Below are 21,010 nucleotides of genomic sequence, written 5' to 3'. Positions count from 1 at the left end.
CTCCAGCACTTCTGAGGTCTCACCACTCCAGGTACTGCGTGCACTCCAGCACCATTAAAACCTCTTCATCCAGCCAGGTCTATCACCTCTTTGCACAGTGCTGTTAATGTTATTTTTTAATAAGTTGCATTAAAAATGTTCCATCTAACATGAAAGGCGTTTTACCATCACTCCCTCTGGGCAGTCATGCCCCAAGGATTGTGTGTCACTCTTGCTCTGTCTGAGCTCCCCATCACATTTCAAAGGAACATTTTCATTAGTTCCTGGGTGACTCAGGAACCTAATTCATGTTTTAGAGGCAACTTGGGAACTAAAATTTCAGCTAAAATCCCAGGAAATCGACTCTCAGTCACTGACACTTTTGCGTGCATTCCCATATGGTTTTGTTCTTAATTTGTCTAGAATATAATAGAAGCAAATTAGACACCAAGGAATTGTGCCTTATAGAGATGCTTGTATTCTAATGCAGACTATGTAAAAACAAAACAGGCTTCAAGTTTTGTATTCCTCAAGGAAAAATAAATCTGTGAGATCTCTAAGAAACCCATTGTCTTTTCCCAAGCTCTAAGACCCAAGAGCACTTGCTAGGCAGTAGTTCATGCCTTGGCTCCACATCTGGACAAGATGTGCAGAGGCAGTTTCCAATTATTCCTTTAAACAGTAAGGAAAGCCTGGCATGCCAGCTGAAAGGCAACCCTGAAACACTCTGGTCTTCCCTTCAGGCAAGGCACATTACAGCTAACATCCCCTCAGAAACACAGATAAAGCTTTGGCAAAAGCAGGACAGAATTTGTTTTACAATTATTAGGCCAATTGCCTCTTTCCCTTCTTTACAACTTGCCTTAGTTGAACATAAGAGTAAATCTTCCCATTGTCAGCTGTTTTAAAAATGCCTTTCTATGTTTTTCAACCTGTTTGAGTTTTTTATTAATTCAACCATCTTTGTATCTCATTGTTAAAAAATTTAGTATCTAAAGAAAAACACACAAAAACCCCCATCTGAACCAGAAGTGTTCCTTCTTGCATGGTGGCTAAAAAAAATTAATTTTCCTTTTTTTTCTTCTGCTCCTTCTTTCTTTTTATTTTTGGTAATGAGCATCAAGTATTCCAAAGGCCACTAAAGCCAGTGGAATTTTTTGCACCAGCTTTGATGGGTTCAGATCAGCCTCAGAGCACTTAAATTCATGTCATATTTTCAATTCTCTCCTGCTCAGGCTGTTTCTCATGTGGAGATGAGCTGAAATAGAAGTAAGCCCATTAACCATTCTTCTTCCAGACCTCCTAAATCCAGTCAGAACTTTGTCATGATTTTAAATACCACATTTATGGCCCTGATCTACTTTTTTTATTATTACTTAACCTTTTGGATGTGCCTGAGTTCACACAGTCAGAGACCTGCTCTTCAAAGATAAACAAATTGTTGGAGAACTAAGCAATACAGGAAATTCACGTGCTTCACCACTGAATTAAAGGGTGGTAGGCCGAAAAAGTCATTAGTTTTAGTGACCACAGTGGGTTTTATATAGAAGAAAGGTTTCATTCCCTAAATTGGCTCACATGTTATTGCTAATGAATGTCTAACAAAGATTCTTCTCTATAAAATGTGATCATTTTACACAGGAGATTTATCAGTTGAATTCTTGGAGAGATTGAGGCATTGGAGTCTTTTAAAAGTCCATTTTTTAAGTCTCTACTCCACATACTGCTTTTATGACCTAAAAAGCAAAGGGACTCCACATGCTGTAGGGTTCAATTGAAATTATTGTTGGAAGGTAGGAATACAACAGTAGGACTGTATTCATCACAAGAGTTACACTTTCTGTTGCTAGAGCTCAAGAAAAGTCCATAAGGATCAGAGTTGCAAGCCAGCTCTTTCATTTGCTCGTTCTTTGTGCCACACTTTGTCTCTCCCTCTCTGGCGTTAAGAGGGTCACTTGGTGCAGGCAGCCCTCATGCACGCTCGCCCTGCTAAAACTTTTCTGGCAATTTGTTCAAAGGTTTCCATGTCTTGTTAAAATGCTAAGGCACGTACAGCCAGCCTGTTTTCCATAAGCAGGGGCTCAGAGGGCCGTGAGGGGCACACTGGGGCACCTGTGGGAAGGGGGGATTTGCATCACCCGCTTTTGGAATTTAGGGTGGGTGCAGATCCTGTGGTCAGGGCAGTCAGCTCCCTCCATGTTCAGCAGAGAAAGTTGGGCACCTCTGAAGGGCAAGTCTCAGCATCTACATCAAATACTATTCCTTTAGCACAAAGTATAGGAAATCTTTTCCTTGACTGAAGACCAAATAAGCCTTTCAAAATCCCCTTGGCAGGCCGCATGACTACAAGCCTTAGCATTATCCAACAATAATAAACACACACACGGAGAAGAGGAACCATGTGGCCACAAGCCATACGGAATGCAGCAGCAGGCCCTATCAGACCTCCTGCTGTATGCTCTGTGCTGAGGCAGGAGAGGTATAAATACCTTGCTCTTCATGCAGTGTATTACAGCACTCTGGCAAAGGAGTCTTGGGTATTAACAAAAGGGCTGTGCTACCATCGATAATAGCAGCAGAGTGAGAAAAGAGGAAAAGGAGTAGACAAAAGAAATCATGCTTCGGTGCCAAATATTTGTAGCTGTGCTCACTCAGGACTAGCTGCTCTGTACCTTCAAAGCTACCCTGGGGAAGGCAGCAGTTTGCAACTGCTGTAGTTATTAGGAAAAAGGCATTGGGCATTGGGTTTCTCTTCCATGGTACACTGAGATTTAAGTCTAATGCATGTGCAGTTTTTAGCAGCAATCCCATCAGCCACCCATCCAACACACAAGTCTTAACACATATTGTCATCAAGCATTTGTGTGGAAGTGAAGGAGGCACTGTCTAAGCACTGCCATGAATAGTCAGGTAATCTTTATACAGATCAAATTAAAACGGGGCCAGCACAGCCCTGGTTAGGCAAGAACACAGGATGATATCCCTGTAGGTCTCTTCCAGTGCTGCTCTGGTACATATGAGCTGTTGCTGAGGGGCAGCAGCTCCCACCTTACACCTCTACATCCAGGTGAGCTCCTCCATTCCTCACTTGCTCCACAGCCCAGGTAAGGTACTGATCATGTGCAGGATGCACAGCTGCACTCAAGGAGATTGGGAGGGGACATATCCCTACCTACAAACATGAAGCCTCAGGAGCTAGCCAGAGAAGCACATGAAAGGTGGCATGTGCGAAACCTCTTGGAGGGGTGTAATTCATAACTTTAGCTGTGCCACCACTAGCAACTTGAGAGGCATTTAGGACTACTGTGTGTCATGGAGGCACGTGAGCATAACCCAGCCTGCATCCATTCCTGCCCTCCAGAGCAATACAGCCTTCTGCAGACTGACTCTGAGGAACTGCCTCCATGCTGTGCAGACTCCCAGACTGCACCCAGCTCCTGTCTGGGCACCCAACACAGACCAAAATTGGGCCACAGTTTCTTGACTCAGCAGGATGGACAGCAAGAGACTGGGGAAGAAAAATACTGCAATGTGCAGACATCACCTCCACACTTGCATTTCCTGATTTTTTTCCCCTCAATAACAGTACCTTCAACACTTTTGTTTGTTTTGACAGAAAGAAACCATCTGTGTGTTAAACCAGAACATCTGATTGAAAAAAAAAGACAAAGTCATTATCAAAGCAAAGACTCTTCACCAAAATGATAGTCCTTTTTGCCTCTTGTTTGTCCTCTGTTGTTGGATACCATTAATGAGTCTTTGGATTACCTATTCCAGCCTATATCCATTAAGGACCTAAGACAGGAGAGAAAAGTGGCTGTTGCTCACGAGCACATTCTACACAGTTTTCTTTTTGAAACTTACTTTGTAATCAGTATCTTGGCTCTGTCCCTCTCATTTAACCTCATCTGCCTGCCTTTAAATTCATGGAACAGATTTGTACTGCCTTGGACTCTGTGCAATTGGCCGTGGCAATATTCTTGGACTTTTTTTTTTTTTAATTTTTATAAAAACATTTGATACCATTAATCATATTGCCATATGTAATAAATTGGCTGCCTGTGGTACATTGCCTCAAACTGTCACATGGTTCCAATCACAGCCCTGCCAACTGGCTGTTGGAAAGTCTGGCTCTTCCTCTCCGATGGCGGGGCGCGCGGGGCTCTGTCCTGCGCGCGCCGTGCGTTAATGACCCGCGGCTGCCTCGCGGCACCGGGGCCAGGAGTTACGAGTGCGCACATGTTTGTAAGTGCCGCTGTACATAAGCAATAATCTGCTTGGTATCAAAGCCACATCGTTACGGAGTCAGCTTTCTGACAGCGTTTGTGAGGTTTGAAGGCTAATTCGGTGCATCTCTAATTTGCAGCTTAAGTATCTGCCAGAGTGAAAGGTGGAGGAGTGGGGGGAAGTATTAAATTTAGCTGTGTAAAATAATTCAGGGAACAAGAACACTGCTCCTGTGATTTGGCTTTTGCGACTGTCAGGGCTCTTGTCAAGGCACAGCTGGAATGCTGTGGATTTATAAGAACAATAGAGTTATTGGGGGGAGGAGGTAGGGAGAAAGGAATAAAATGCTATTTGTAACTCTTCAGCTAACACTTTGACACACACTCTTTGGATCTTTCTAAGTAGGCATGGACAGACTGGTTTAAATAGACAAAAACCTCAAAACAACATAGCTCCTGATCCTTTACTGGAGATTGTCTTGATTTTTTGCTCAGAGCAGTGATAAAAAGTCTACTGACTGTAGAGAAAGGCTCAGAAAACCATCAGTAGTTTTGAATATTGTGAACTGTCTTTCTACATGTCAGCTGAACATGAGGAAGGGAAAGGACACTACTGTAACGAAATAATTAATCATAAAATGGTTTGGGTTGGAAACAACCTTAGAGATCATTCATTTCCAACTCCCATGACAATGGGCAGGAACCAAGTTGCTCAAAGCTCCATCCAACCTGACCTTGAACAAATCAGTTGTGGGGCACCCACAACTTCTCTGGGAAACATGTTCCAGCACCTCTGCACCCTCATTAAGCTAAGAATTTGTTCCTAATAATAAGAACAAATAAGAATTTGTTCTAAACATGCCTTCTTTCAGTTTAAAACCATTCCACCCTCTCCTACCAATTTCCCTTGTAAAAAGTCACTCTCCAGCTCTTTTGCAGGCCTGCTTTAAGGTCTCCCCACAACCTTCTCTTTTACTGGCTGAACAATTCCAATTCTCAGCTTGTCTTTATAGGAGAGGTGCACTAGCCCTCTGATCATCTTCATGGTCTCCTCTGAACTCACTCCAACAGGTCACAATAATTTATATTATTTTAGAGCCCCAGTCATGGATCAGGGCCCCACTGAATTAATTATGATGGAAAGGCAGAAAAAAGACAGCTTCTGCACTCAAGAGATTTTAGTCTGGTCTCCAAGTTCACTGAGATTGTTCTCCTCTCTCAAACCTTCCAATTCCTACCAGCTCATAGTTGAAGAAAATACAAATACCTCTGCAGATGTAGACAAGGTATAAAAGAGCACTACTGGGACACCTGTTCTCACAGATCCTTGATCAGACCCAGAAAAGGAAGCCAAATGAAGAAAACAAAAAGAAAATATTTGTAGAGAGCAAACAGTCCTCTGGCATCGAGATACTCAAGTTCTCTTGGCTGGATCAAGGAAGGGGGCCAGCTGTAGTGATGCTGCAGTGATGTAAAAGTTAAAATGTACCTCTAGACCCCCTAGACAGAGCACATACATAGAACCCTGATGCATTCATAGTCTAAGGGCTAGCCAGCTTTGTGCTTCTTTGTTTTATCTATGAATCTATCTAGGATGACCAATTAGAAAAATGAATCTTGTCATTTTATTACTATGCCCATGTAATGAGCTGATGAGACATTATAACCCCATGCTGGAAGAAAATGATAATTTAAACCTCAGCAACATGCGAGCTGCTATTCAGCACTAGACTTTGGTCCTGAAGTCCTTGACTTCACTCATTTATACAAACAGGCAGAGCTCACAAGAGTGAGCCAAATGCAAAATGAGTACAGAAATTCAAATTCTCAAAGAAAAAAACATATTATCCCCTCTAATCCATTTTTTTTAAGAAACAGATTTTTTTTTCCCCAAGCTGTTCCTCAGCTTTGCTTGTTCTATTTTTCTTAGAAGATATCTCAAGCTATTGCCTCATAAGTTTTCTTTCCTCAGAAGTTACCACAAGAGGACTTTTCCTCAGAGGTCTTGATCTTTCAGACCTTTCTACCTGTGTTTAACTCAACATGTGATAAAAATCCCAGTTGTAGAATCATTTGTGAAAAACAGACAAGTATGCACAAAAATGCTTACAGGATCTCAGATCCACAAGGAAAAACTAAATAGTTGTCAAATTGAAAATGCACAATACTGAATCATGCTGTCAAAAAGCTGACACCTCTACAATGCTTGGTATCTTACTACCTACAGGTGACATTTATGAGGGGGTTTTGTTTTATTAAAAAAAAAATAAAACGTTTCACAAGCCTGAAAACTAAAGCTCTTGAAAGACTACATGAAACATTGCCAGGCTGACTTTCATGAGCATATCACTTTCTGAAATTTATATAATCAAGGGCATAATTTTAGAGGTGTCTGTAGATGCCTTACGGTATTTCAGCTATAACAACAAGATAATAGTTTTAATTCTGCATTGTACCCTGCAGTACCTTCACAGAGCAGGCTTGTCAAATGAATTGAGCTATGCATACTTCCAATACTGTTTTGGTGTAATATGGACCAAACAAAAGACACTATTAGCTTCATCTGGGGAAAATTTTCCATTTTTTGGTGTAGAAGCCTTAAAAGACCTGAGTGCAAAAGCTCCAAGTGTTTCTGGAAACACCCAAGTAGAAAATAACACACATATCAAGAAGGAATAAGCAACTACTACTATGCTGCATAGCCCCAATATTTTTTTATCACATGCTTGACCCAGACTGCTGCACCAGGTGGTCCCAAAGATTTGCCAAATACCTTACTAACAGGTAAAGAAAAAAATCTCACTGTAGTTAAGCATAGCCTTAAAAACAAAGAAAACCCCAAACCAACAAACCATACATGCAGGGGAAAAAAAAAACCAAAAAACGCACAAAACTAAAAACTTCATGATTTGCTCTACAAAGCTGCTCAGTTATAACTCAGAGGAATGAGACTTAATTTGGGGCTCAAATGAAGAAGGAAGAAATGTGAATGTGACTTGCTCTTTCTGGAAACAAATGGAATTCATCTTTCAGTATTCTAACAGATGGCTGGAGAAGGAAAAAAAACCCAAACAAACAAAAAACCCCATACCTCTAATTTTCAGACTCTGCAGATTACTCTGACTAGAGCAGCAGCCCTTTCTCCGTTTGAACAATTGCATAAAACAGAAGTTGCCTGATTCTCTTTAGTGTACCAGTTGTGATATTTACCTCACATATATACAGCCTCCAGTGTGAAAGGAGGAGACTGACTCAAGGGTAGGCATATGCCTAATTTTAAGCTTGTAGGCATATTAAGTAAAGTCAAGAAGCCTTTAGCAGTTAGGTGTTTCATTTGTCAGTACATTTCATAAGAACACAAACATCTGCAGAATCTCCATAAAATTGATGGTGTTTTTAACTGAGGGCAAACCTCAAAGCAGTCCACAGCCTTTCTCCCTGGTCACCAGAAACAGGAGCTGAGGGAACAGCATGCAGTTATGTCAAGGGGACATTTAGGTTATATATAGGAAAAGGTTCTCCATCCAGAGGGTGCTTCAGCACTGGAACAGGCTCCCCAGGAAAGTGGTCACAGCACCAGCCTGAGAGAGTTCAAGAACCACTTGGACAATAGTCTCAGACACCTGTATCAGTATGATTTTTTGGGGCCCATCCCTGCCAGGAGCTAGACTTCAATGATTCCCGTGGGTCAGGTTCCTGAAGTATAGCCATTTTCCAGTAACCATGCACTAGCATTTTACTGTTAGGCTAAGGTATATACTCCTGAAATCTAGCCCTTAACTAAATAAAGGAAAAATGTCTAAGCCAAAATTTCTCAGCTGAGAAATCCAGATCATTATTTTCAGCTACACACCATTTCAAAAAAAAAGAACTGAAAGATTTGATAAAGTCCTCAGAAAGTATTTTTAATTTTTTTTTTATTTTTAATTCATGTGACAAGTTAACAGCTAAAGGGTGTGAGACTTCTTAAGCAGGTTGTGCTCTAGCTATCTCACATTATCATACATAACTGCTTATATATGAATAATCAAATATATGCAGCAGAATACAATTTTTAGATTTAGATCAAGTTAAAGAAAAAACACACAAAAAAACCACCAAACCCTCTAGGCCTCTATAGGGTAAATTAAAGCATTTAGTGAAAGGAAATCCTGGCATAAACAAAGACTTTGAATTTCAAATATCCTTCAAGAAGCTATTAAATAGAGACTCTACTGCAGAGAAATAATAAAAAGAAAAGCTGCATTTTGCCTCTATCTCTTAAAATTGCAAAAGAAATAGTCATTACATTAGCTTAGACTCAAAATAATTTTTCCATTTTTAATGCCTTATGATTACTAAAGGTTTTTAAGCTCCTGAAGAAGGCAGCAACACATATCAAGGAGACAAAACTGGAATGCAAATAACTTTCTAACTGTCTATCAATCTAAGAGCAATATACTGAGCTTTACTCTGTTCGAACATTCATGGCTTTTCTGCAGGCTTCAGCCTGTATTACAATAAACTGTGCACATGATGACAGGCATTTGCATCTTCACAGATTTGGCTCCCAAATTCAAAATGGATGTGCCAAAGCTCAGAACCCTCTCAAAAATCTTTCTACCGCATCATGAAAAGTCTGGGCAGAATATTGCTTTTGTCTGCTTACGGGAACCAGTGAATACTGCTCTGCAAAACTCCTGGGACCATCATCACTTCTAACACCAGCCCAAGATCTGGCTGTCCCAGTGTCCTCAGTGCTGCCATCATTGTCTTCACCCACTGAAAATAATTCCTCTCTTATCATGGAGATCAAGCTGTCATCTTCATCTAGATCACGTGACAGCACACAACTCCTGGAAGGATGGTCTTCTTCTCTTTCAGCCTTTGAACAAGCACAAGTGCAGCCTCTGACCCAACACCGAGGGGTTTCTCGCCTCCCCCAATATCCAGCAGCCCTAGCCATCATTCCCATAACATCTCCATCATCAGGCAGCGCAGGACTCCGAGAGCTTCTACCATTGTAGTGTGCACTCACAGGTGGGGCACGGCTGCTAAACTTGTAGACTGCAGGGGAAAGTAACAAGATTAGATCAAGCAGAACAAAACAAAGATGCAAAGTCAACAAAAAGCTTCTGTCCGATTGCCCTCACGTTACCTAATCACTAAATGTTTTAAAGGTGTCTCATCCCACTTCCCCCCAGCCTCACCCTAAGCCTTTGAGAAAATAAGTTATCACAAGACTCAGCATCATTTTTCCAAGGTCAGAATTAAGAATTAATTGTATTCCATTTTGCTGGCCTCTACTGTTGTGAAAACAGCCCCTCCTTTCTTCCCAGCAAGGGCAGAAAAACCTCATGCTCTGGTTAACTAAGGCTAGAACTAAAACCAGGAAAATTGACCACAAAGCTCTTGGCTTTCAGTGTTCTCCCAGCTCCATACAAATCACAGCAACAGTCCTGCAATCCATCTAGCATGCTAACTTTAAGAGAAGACTACAGCAAAAAAACAAACAAAAAAAAAAATTGAAGGAAGGTAAAAACCTAACTACAAACCATCCTTGAGCTTCAATACTTTATTTTGCCTTTCATTCAAGAGCTTAACTCATTTGATTTACCCCTGACTCCTTTTATCACCTCTCTCTCTCCCACAACCTCCAGTATACCTGTTCTTGATTTCTCTTTGTGGTCTACCATCTCAGAAGTACTAAGGAAAGGGAGTTTTGACCTTGAAATATTGCTACACAATCTTCCCAGACAATCTTTATCGCAGCCCAGCTGTGGCCTTTGAAAAGGGTTTGTGTTACACCATCAAACCTGCTCCCAGGCTATGGGAACTCCCACCACTCTGAACAGCAAGCTCAGAAGGGTGTTTGGAGTGCTCCATGAGCTGGCCAGGAAAATTGTCTCCTCATGAGAGGAGGTCTATGTGTATAAAAAAAAAGAATATCTACAACTTAGAGGGAGGCTTCCTGCACATATAAGCAGGCTGTAAGTTCTGGAAACTACCTGCCTACCTGTTAAGACAAAGGCACCTGGCAGCATCCTTGCCTTGCAGTTCTGCTACAAAGAAGCCTTTGGGTTCCTCAGGACAAGAGCCAGCACAAAACTACTGCACTGCACCTTCTCTAACTCCAAGCCACACTGGGTGGGTACAAACCCAGTAGATCCTACATGACATCTGCTCTTGGTGAGCTGCAGAGCCATTCTGCACAGTGGGAGGGTAACACTGCTGAGGCTGGCAAGTAACTCCATTCAAACCATAGGGAACCAGCCAGAGCTCCAAGCACTGTATAAAGACACCTTGACTTAAGTTTCAAAGCCAGACATACATCACATAAAAGAAGGAATTCTAGAGTAAGCCCTCTAAGATGATATTTCTCAGTTTTCTTTGTAAGTTAACAGGTTTTAGCTCTTGGAGAAGAGAGCCAGAGCAAGGACACAAGACAAAATTTTGTGCAGGTCAGCAAACAGCAGCTCTGAAAATGCTAACAAGACAGCCATAGTGGTGCCACCTAGAGCTCTTCTACTTTTGAACTCTTATTTTGAGGGAGTTTTCTATGGGCATACAGACAAGACAAATAAGGAATAGCCACTGAAATTAAGCAGCACACAATCCTCCTCCTCAGCCAATACTACCACCCATTTATCACAGATCACCTTGAAAGGTCCTAGGTTCATCTTCTCCTTGGGATGCAGGAGCTGCCCGTCTACGCCTTCTTCTCCGGGATCTAACTGTCCGAGGTCTGGCAGGCTGCTGGTTTTGGCTGTCTGCTGCTACATCCCCTTCCCCAGGGGCACCCAGGGCTTTCAGGCTGGTCTGTTGAGCCATTTGAATAGGGTCCACCTAAAACTAAGGGTAAAGGTCAATGAACAGGAGACCTATCATGAAGTTACTGGTTTCACAAGAAAATAGGACACAGAGTCCAAGAGCTATAAAGCTCATGTTTACCTCATACTATTGCAAAGTAGTCTTAGGGCTAAATCAACATCAACAGACCTTCCCCAGCACGACCAGACCTTACCTTGCAATTTAGCCCTACTTCTTTTTGAAAGGGCCCTCTTTCCTTCTTCCTAGGTAGGAACACAGTGGTAGCTCCACTGGTAAGGCAGGTGGAAAGGACTAGGGCTATAAGAAGCAAACCAACCACTGGAGGAGGAGCTAACACAGCACCTTCTCATTTGTAATCAGCAAAACCTTTCTAGGCCTGATGAAATGAGAAGAGAGAACACAAAACCTGTCTGTGATGTTTGGGTCTTAAAGGAGCACACCACCACAAAGTTTCCTTGGTCCTCACAAAAAAGAAGGGTGAACCTCTCCTTTGGCTGAGGTATGCTCAGCACAGGGACAAGGGTAGAATAAATAGTTTTTACTTCTTTGTAACATATAAGCATATTTTATCATAATGTTTTCTAAGATTTTCTTTCAGTTTTATTCTATGGAAATATCTGCCACAGTAACTGGAGTAGGTACTTCTTCCTCTCTTCCAGTGGCACAATTTCCCAGATCTTGTGAAAATACAGTCTTCTTTCTGGACTATGTGACTCTTCCACAGCCCCTCATCCCTTAGGTTCAACAAGTTCATAGATTTTCACTAGCTTAAGTGTTTCTTAGGCTTCTTCTGGCACTATATGTGTTCCTCTGAGACCTTTTCACAACTCTTTGAGGACCACAGCACTTCACCAAAAAAACCCTCAGGTCTGTAGCGAAGAAGAAGCAAATTATTATTTGCACTGCCTTCCATACATTTGGTAATGTACAAAGAGAAGGGGCAGATCTAAAATAAAGGACTAAACCAAAGAAAGAGTCATCTCCGAGTCACTTGTCACTTGGTGTTTGTAAGGGCAAAGTTGTTAATGTCTGTGCATGGCAGCCTAGTTGTTAATGTCTGTGCACCCCAGGCTAGGAGATAGTCCAGAATGGATGAGGGTGGATACACTTTCCAAAAGTACTGAAAGCTTGATGAACTACCTGTGGACATGGGCTGTTTTGGTATTTATGATTATAATCATCACCTTAAAACAAAACAATGCTGAGCCCTGGATTAGAAATACAAGCAGACTTGTAAATCTTGTGTTTTCTCCTTGTCATATTTCAGAAGTAGCTAATTAAATGCAGACTTACTAAGCGAGTAGCACCAGACCACAGAAAGCTCGCTTCATTTCTGGGCTCTGCTATGTACGTGTTCAGCAATAAAATGCTTTTTCCCCTCCCGACCTGTCAAAGGCAAGGGCAACGTATCATGAGTTAGTGCTGAGGGATGTGGGGGTGGGTAAGGAATGGTGGCCCAGAAGTTGAGGTGGACAAAGCCTTGATGATCCAGCTCATATGACCTAATAGACTGTGTCACTGCCTTTGGGAAATAGAAGCCTCCTGACACATGCCCTTGGCTGGAAGGTCAGAATAGAAAAGGCCAAGCTCAGAAAATGAAGCCCTCCAGCTGAGAAAAATAATCCAACCATGGATAGGAGAAAGCTTTATTTTTTACTCCAACTTTTTTTTTTTCCAAATTTTCAGACTTGATACGTTGCTGTAGTGCACTTCACATCTGATTAAATTAGTCACATTGCATTATGCCATATCAAATGTGACATGTTGCAATGGAATGTGAACAGCATATAAAGATGTACTGGCACCACAGAGCTGCTACCTGCTTCTGACACCTCACTCAGTTAGCAGCAGGTAAGGGAGGCATGCAAGGTCCAAATCCTTCCTTGTTATTTAGTCGTGCTTTTGCAGCTAAACAGTAATTTCTTGTATGGTTACTTAATTTTACATCAAATTAGTAATCATTTACTCCAAGAAACTCTTAACTATCCCTCACCTGCTTGTGATAACACACAAGGAAGTGTCTAATCAGTATTCAGCCCATCCCTTAAAAGCATACAAAGTATGCTAACTAGAAGTAGGCTAGCAAAGTGTAGAGCATATCGACAATTGCAACCTACAGAAAACAGGGTAGAGGCATCACATTATTGCTGGAGTGCATACAGTTAATATTATTTGGGGGGCTGCAGGAATCCCACCATGGGGAAATTCTAAAATGTAGCTCACTGACTAAGCACCTTCTGTTAGGCTGATATCAGCGCAGCTCTTGTGGGGCTCTGCAATGAATTGAAACTACTACACCAATGAAGAGCACAAGGAAAACTTTAATATGATAGTCCACCTTTCTTATGGTAAATGCCTGCCCCCATGCATGGCAACATAGATTAAAGGATTAAAGAAAATCCATACTAATTTGATCTCAACCAGACTGCTACAAATGCACAGCCCAATTTGTATTCACCCTGGACTTGATGTATTATCTGGGGTTCTTGCAGGATAGGTTGAAAGAGACAGGAACAGTTTCAGGAAGAAGGTCTATTGAACTACTTGCCAAAAAGATTCTAGTTCATTGCCACTTTTCTTCCATGTTCTTACAAGTCAATAGCAGTTTCCAGTATATACCACATGACTGAACCTTCCTATGAAATGACTACCACAGCAGTCAGCAAATCCATTTTGTTGGGTAATCCTAAAAGACCAGAAAGGCGAAGTCCTGGTACAGGGCTGGCTATACAGCTTATTTCATATGCATCTAATGAAATATATTTTATAACCCATGGAGAATTCACTTTGTATTAATCATCTGAGGATGTAAGTTTTTAAGTTACAATTATTAATTGGAACTTTTTTCTCTTTTGCAGTACTGTGACTTTTTTGGACAATCCTGGTAGCCCCTGGCTCAGGGGTTTTAGGGAGCCATAGCACAGCAGAAAGCTCTCCTTGCTTGAACAAAGCTCGTGTGGCTAAAAGGGTTTAACTGGCTGGATGCAATGGGGACTCCCACAACTCAACACTGTGAGACACTACATGAAGCTGCAGAAGGAGGTTGGCCTGGCCAGGAGATTTTGGTAACTCAGTCTCAGTGAGTCTAATTGCAGAGCTCATGCTCATTACTGTGTGTTCCCTGGGGAAGTTGTGTCCTATTCTGTGATTCTTTCACAACGTGCATCTTTCTTGTTCTGGGAAGAGAATAACCAGGTTCTGACAATTTCTCTGGTGCTTCTTTGACAGGGGAAATCCTTTTGTCTAAGGTATTTGGGCACAGCACTGTCAGGTAAGTACACAGTTACAATATATCTGTGCGAGGAATAGTGCACAGGCTGGAATCATGAAAGTTTTACTCAGCCTTTTAACCACATTTTACATGATGCTGTCTGTTTTTCAGACATTATCATAGCCAGAAGTGTTCAATCCACACATGAAAACAAATTGGTGTTCTGAATTTTCTGATGACATTGTTGAGTATTCTCTTTCACACAGTTTCCAGTGTTGCCTGAGGGCAGGTATCCCCAAAAAGTGTGTGTGTGTCATCGTGTTTAATGAAAAATGGTTTTGACTAATTAAAATCAGGACCATGGCTGTATACTTAAGAAAAAGCTAACATACCAGAGTGCCTGAGCACGTAGACCTTGCTTGGGAAAATCTCCATTGTATGGGTTCATCAAGAAGCCAAACCCACCGAGTGTCTCTGCAGCAGACCTCTGAAAGCCTTATAGAAAAAACTGTAGCTGACAAGGGATACGTTTCTCTTTGCTTTTCCCATTCCCTGCAATTGGCTAGTTTTGAATCTTTTCCAGTGTGTGATCCAGAAAGGGAGGACCAGTCCCATTCACAGATTGTCCTGGCTTCCCTTTTCTGTTTTTCTGTGGGCCCTCTTTCTTCTCATTCAATTTGATACATATTGAGCAAATGAAATTAAAAACAAAAGTCAACTGTGTTGTAATTAATGCACATATGTAAAACCAGTGTCTGCATAGCTGACCTTTCCATTTCTGTATATTTGGCTGGGTATAAAAGAATCTGCCAACACAATTTTCCATTGGCAATGATGTGCTTATGACTGCACCGAACTGTAACACTCTCAGTTTTCTGGTGGATGAATATAGTAAGAAGGTTGGTGATTGTGAAACCAGGTCTGGATCTGAGGTAACCCAGTGTAGTGCTTCTTCAGAAGTTTGAATCAGTTCCAGGATAAGTAAGATGTGTTCTCAACATTCCCTGGATTCATCTGCTCAAGTAGTCCCTGTTCCAAATTTGGGAAATTTGAAAGAAATACATCAAGTACATGGTAATACACTCATACCTGCAGCATGTCTGATGGAGGGCAAAGGGCTGGTGTTTGAAGGAGACTGATGGATACAGACTCCCAAAAGAGAATCCTTGGAGGAGGAAGATGTGCACACCACAAAATGTACTTCAAACTCAAGAACGTATCTCAGGTTGGTTATGAATTAAAAACACTATGGCTTCTGGCTTTGCTCTTAGGAAGATCTTACTTGCCATATGTTATCATCAAAAATGAGTACCTTCCTACCAGCCCTTACTGGCTATATCCATGGGTGGAATAAGTCCTATACAAAAACCTAGGCTGACCTTTTCTGTGGCTTTGGGGTTAAGATTATGCATGGGTGTATGACCTGGTCTTTGGCTGGTAATGACTTCACATAAATGTGGCATTTGAGCAGCTGCAGTCTGGTTTGGGATTGCTATAATTTACACTACAGATGACACTGGCTCCTATCCAGGCCAGGATCTGGGAGGACCACAGCCTTCGTACTCACTGATTGGCCCAGTAAAGATGGGGAAATTTGATGCTGCCCCAGCAGTAAAGCCAGGATTTTAACTGCCTGTTCAGCCATTTGATTTGTCTGGAGACCTGGTATGCATATCTCAGTGCTGGGGAATGTAGAGGAAACAAAATTTAATACTGAAGCCACTGGACTGAAAAAGCTGTGATGTTGCCCTCCCTCTTCATCCACTTGGTTTAGTCTGATAAGCAAGGAGCACGTGTGCACACACATATGTGATGATCACAGCATGGCACTGGTGCAGCCAAAGCTGTGTGTTCCCAGCCACCAACAAACCCCCTGTGCTGCACAGGCACATTCTGGTGGGCACAACGGGAGCAGGAGCTTCTGCCTTTGCAGGAAGTGTGGGAGATTTTAAAAAGGCCTATAAATTAGGACTGCTATTGCTCCTATAAAAAGATAGGGAAACTACTGTTTGGCTTCATGGTTGCCACTGGAGGGCTCAGGAGGATGGGGAGGAGGAGGAATTGTTATTAAGCCTAGTTAACATGAGGTCACAAATTTAGGAGCGCAGGCATCTTGTGCTCTGTACAGGCAAGAAATAAGAGTCAGAAAGTGGCCCCTTCAGGAGCCATTTCAGGTCCACTGAGATCTGAATGGCTGCCTAAAGCTTTTCTCCCTGCCCTGGCTTCATGGAGACCTCATAGGCACCACCCTGGTGACTTGATCATTGCAGCTTAGGTGAATCCAGCCCTTCAAGCTTAGACATCCTGACAAGTTACTGCAGGGCTACAAGGGACTATTAGGAAATAAACTCAGTGAATTTTGCTGCAGAAAGGCATCCAGACATCTCCCTGTGTACTGCTAGGGCTTGTCTCTTGTGGAGCTGCCTTCTGTCTGCCAGCCCTTGGGAGTCCAATGAAAGACAGTACCTGCTGTTTAGGGGCAAGGAAACAGAGGCAATGGGAGGTAAGGGTGGCACAGGGCCACAGGGTGGGCCAGAGGAAAGTTTAGAATTAATGATTGTGATCGACTATTTTTTTATTCCTCACCTGTTAACTGGCAACACCTGTTCTGACTGTCATTCAGAACAGACAGAAGCAAGGCAGCAGATAATTTTTCAGTGGCGAAAAGAAGATGCCTGAGGGACACCTTCAGCTCCCTAGAGATGCCTTTGGTGAAATGAGCATGATTAAGAGGCCACTTTCCTTGGTAGCCACTTAAGTCTAATCTGAGGAGCACCCAGGAGGGCTGGTGAGCTCCCACAGCCAGGTGCCTGCCTCAGATGAGCCCACGAGATCCCTGATGCTCCATCTCCTACTGCAAAAAAACCTGGGCATGTGTGAACCAGACTCTAGAATGGAGCCAAACTCAGGCACAAGGCCTCAGCATCTTGAGACAGCATCTTTCCTGAGGAAGACAAGGGGAAGGAAATCTGTCTCAGAAGACTTCCCCTCAGTGTTTAGTGGAGTCTCTGTACACTGCCACTGAAGCCCAGCAGCCCCTCACCTGTTATTTTACACTTCATACCCAGGCAGCAGGTAACAGCTTTGCTGGTAGATATACAGCCAACTTGTGAGGACATTTTCCAGTTATCCACAGCCAGCCATCATAGCAGAGTGCAAGCTAATCTGCTAGGTACTGAATTTGCATATACACAGGCTTTAATAGCAAGTGAAAGGCACTTTCTGTGAACTCTGTAGCTCTTATGTAACATTTTCAATTAATATCTGCTCACTCGAGTTAATAGATTTCTCCTATAATATTTACAAGACTGTATGGACTCTCTCATTTGACTAATTAACACGTCTTTAAATTCCTTTGACTAAAGCTTTTCATTGTCTGGTGAGTAATATTTAATTTATCAGGCTTTAGATCCAACTATTTGGGGGGAGGAGTCATAGGTTTATTAAAAAACAGTCTTTAATATTCTGTCTTCTCATAGTAAGACAAAGTAGCAAGTTTTCCAATATGTCCTTTGGTATTGTGAAAGCTTCCATTTCATGTGTGTTTTCATTTTAATGGTGCCATTTCACTTTATGTGGGGTAGCCAGGGTAACTGATTTTTTCAGAGTTGATGGTTCAGAGGACTACACCTTCGCTCCAAGCCTGATTCTGCTTACAAGAAATACACAGCACCATGAAAACTGGCATTGCCTTTGTCCCAGGAGACTGAGCACTGCTTTGTGATGAAAATTATCTTTGTCTGAAGCCAACAAAATAAAAAAACACCAACAAAACAGGATATAATCCTCTACCATCTACCACAGCTTCTGTCACCAGAATTGCTGAAGAATTGGAGACACAGTCTTCCATACTGGGAAAGTTACTCACAGCCTTTACAAAAAGAATATATTAGAATGTGATGCCTTCAAAACAGAGCTCCACACCTCCACAGCTAGAAGAAAACTAGGTCTGGTTTTCCTCACAATGACACCTCAGTATCAACCACATATTTGATTTCCTCGAAGTGCACTTGTGTGCTCTTCTTGGAGTGCCTGCTTCTGGACTCACATCATCAGGCACGGACATCTGACTCTTTTTAATTCCTCACTTCAGCACCTCTGTGCTACAATTAAAGTTTATCCACAAGAATAGTCAACCAAAGTGGATAGCACAGAACTTTGTAAGAGGAGACCTTTGCTTTAAGGAGCAATAAAAGCTTCGTTTTAAAAAAGCCACAGAAGTGGCATCTGATTTAGCAGCCTTTGAACTCAGCAGCCTGAGTGTGGAAGTTCAGGGTGTATGGCTATTTGTTCAGGTGGATACCACTGACACTTGGGGGTCATATTTTTCAGATTTTCTTTCCTATCATAACACTAGGAGATTTCTTTTTAAAACAAGAAAAAATACAGCTGATGCCATAGAGAGAGTGAAGAGGACAATCTGTCTCTTCTAATCCTTTCGTGTTTAAATCATACAACATTGTATGTCTCAGAATCCTCAAGAGGTTGGAGTATCAATATTCAGGGTAAGGGTGAGGGTATCCCTACTAGGTAAATTGAAGCAGATTTCAGCTTTTTCTTTCTGTAAAAAAATCTGTTTCATAATGCTCCAAGTATTACTTAAAATGCAATAAGTACTAAGATGCTTACACATAAAGGTAAAAAAGCAACAACAACACAGGCTAGCTTACACTTTTTCATCATTTTATTTCTATAGTAAAATTTACTTTCCCACATGGAAAAATAAAGCAAATAGTAATATAGGTCCCTAAATGTACTTTTCATAATGACCTTATAATAAGCAAAGCTGGTGGCCTCACATGTTATATAGTTCTATTAAAACAAAAGTGCCTGCTTATTAACTTCCCCTACCCAGACATTTTTGCTGAAGTTCTCGATACCAGGTGTCTACCCATGCTGACTGGGTTTTAAAAATCTTTCTTGTCAATTTTTTTCAGCTATTTTCCAATCTACTTTAGAAAACCAGCAAGGGTATTGTTCTTCCCAAATTTAAAATTCTGCTAGTCTTAACTTTGAGGCTTTTGAAGGCCTTATGCTTCAAAACAGGGATCTGATATTTGGCACAGTGTGACCTTTCCAAAAGGAGGTGATTTACCATGCAAACCCTTCAAAACATGAAGCATCAAGATTCTGAAGTGTTAGATTTTAGGAGCTTCATGTCTCAAACTGTGGTTCTCATTAGGCATGGTCCAGACAAAGATCAAACAGCATTTTCTCAAAGTTTTCAAATTCCTGGCATGGATAGGTTGGAGGTGGGTAGAGACTCAGTGCAAGCTCGTGGGATCTCTTTCATGCTCACAGTGGACTCCCAGCAAAGCACCAGTGCCTTGCTCAGTGATAGTTGTTCTCATGGGTCCTTTGCTTTGCTGTCTCATTGGAAATGAGCTGTTGAGGACCCTAATAATGGCAGTCCTTTAAATAAATGCTGTGCTTTGTATAATACATGCATAATACTTACTCTCCTATGCACACACCTTATATAAAAGAGTCACATGGACTCATATGCACAGATGCACATGGGTTGTTCTGAAAGTTCAGATTCTTTGTGCCTCAAATTCAGGACTTGAAATCCTTGAATACTTTGGATCTTTATTTCTGTGGGCCTTCGTTCACCGTTCATAAAGACAACAGTCTTTCTTTATTTTGTATCAGTGAAATTATTCTTCCTTACTGTTTGAGGCTATCCAGTTCTACAGTGAGGTGCACCATAAACATTTCTACAATGAGATGAGCAATTCCGTCTTCTGAGCAGTATTTGAATGTTGTGAAATACATAAAACACATGACCACACACCGAACAGCTGAGTTGTTCACTCTTTCAAACACTGAGTCCTGCAAAGATCCAATGGAAGAAATGGAATTTGGTCAGGTAACAAAGACTCTTATTTAAACATGACATTCATTCAAGGACAGTCTGAATTCTGGGTTTGAGATCTTAATACATGCTTGCTTATGCATCCTCTTTTTTATCTTGTATTCTATAACATTCTTTTAATTTTGTTTGTGTGATACAATCTGAAGCATGAAAGGATCACTTTGGCAAGCAAACACTGCCATTCATCTATACTGTAGAATTAATTTCATTTGTGTCTGCTGAAAACAAAGCATGGTGGATATACTTCTTTTAAAGTGTGTCAGTGTAAAATGACATTTAACATAGAAGGTATCTTCAACTAAAAAGAAAAAAGTAGTGAATAAAGGAGGAAATGAACAAAAGAAACAGTATGCCCAAGAAAGTACTAATTTAGACTAGCAGAGAGCTGAGAAGAGCTATTGAACAATTTCATTATCACATCCTTTTCAAAGAAGGAAGGCTCCTGCTTTCCTATTTCATGATAATTGGATGAAGAAATGTGGGTGGGAGCACAATTCATTGCAGAATTTGATGAATTATTTACTAATTAAAGAGAGAAACAGGATAGTATGAGCTATATTACTTTGATATGAATGTTCCTTTTACTATATTATTTATACACATGCAATTGTTGCTTTTATTAACTAAGAGGTTAATCACTTGAATGGGATGCTTTGCATTCTTTACAATTACATACACCAGCAAATTGGCTAATTTTATGTGAAAAAAATAACCTAGCAATTTTTCTAGTACTTATCTGTATGGTGCAGTTTAATAACATTTTTGCAGTGTGTAAAATGAATAACCCAGCTGGTGTGGTGTTTTGGCAGCAGCCCTGCACACTGCGCCGTGGCACACACAGGCTCAGGAGCGCCGTCGGGTCCAGGCGCACTGCAGAGGTGATGACACACAACTCCCCCGGGCTGCAAG

Source organism: Onychostruthus taczanowskii, unplaced genomic scaffold (genome assembly GCF_017590055.1).
Source record: "Onychostruthus taczanowskii isolate IOZ18803 unplaced genomic scaffold, ASM1759005v1 scaffold16, whole genome shotgun sequence".
In the NCBI taxonomy this organism is placed as follows: Eukaryota; Metazoa; Chordata; class Aves; order Passeriformes; family Passeridae; genus Onychostruthus; species Onychostruthus taczanowskii.
The sequence above is the reverse complement of the archived record's forward strand: the minus strand, read 5'-3'. Positions refer to the sequence as shown.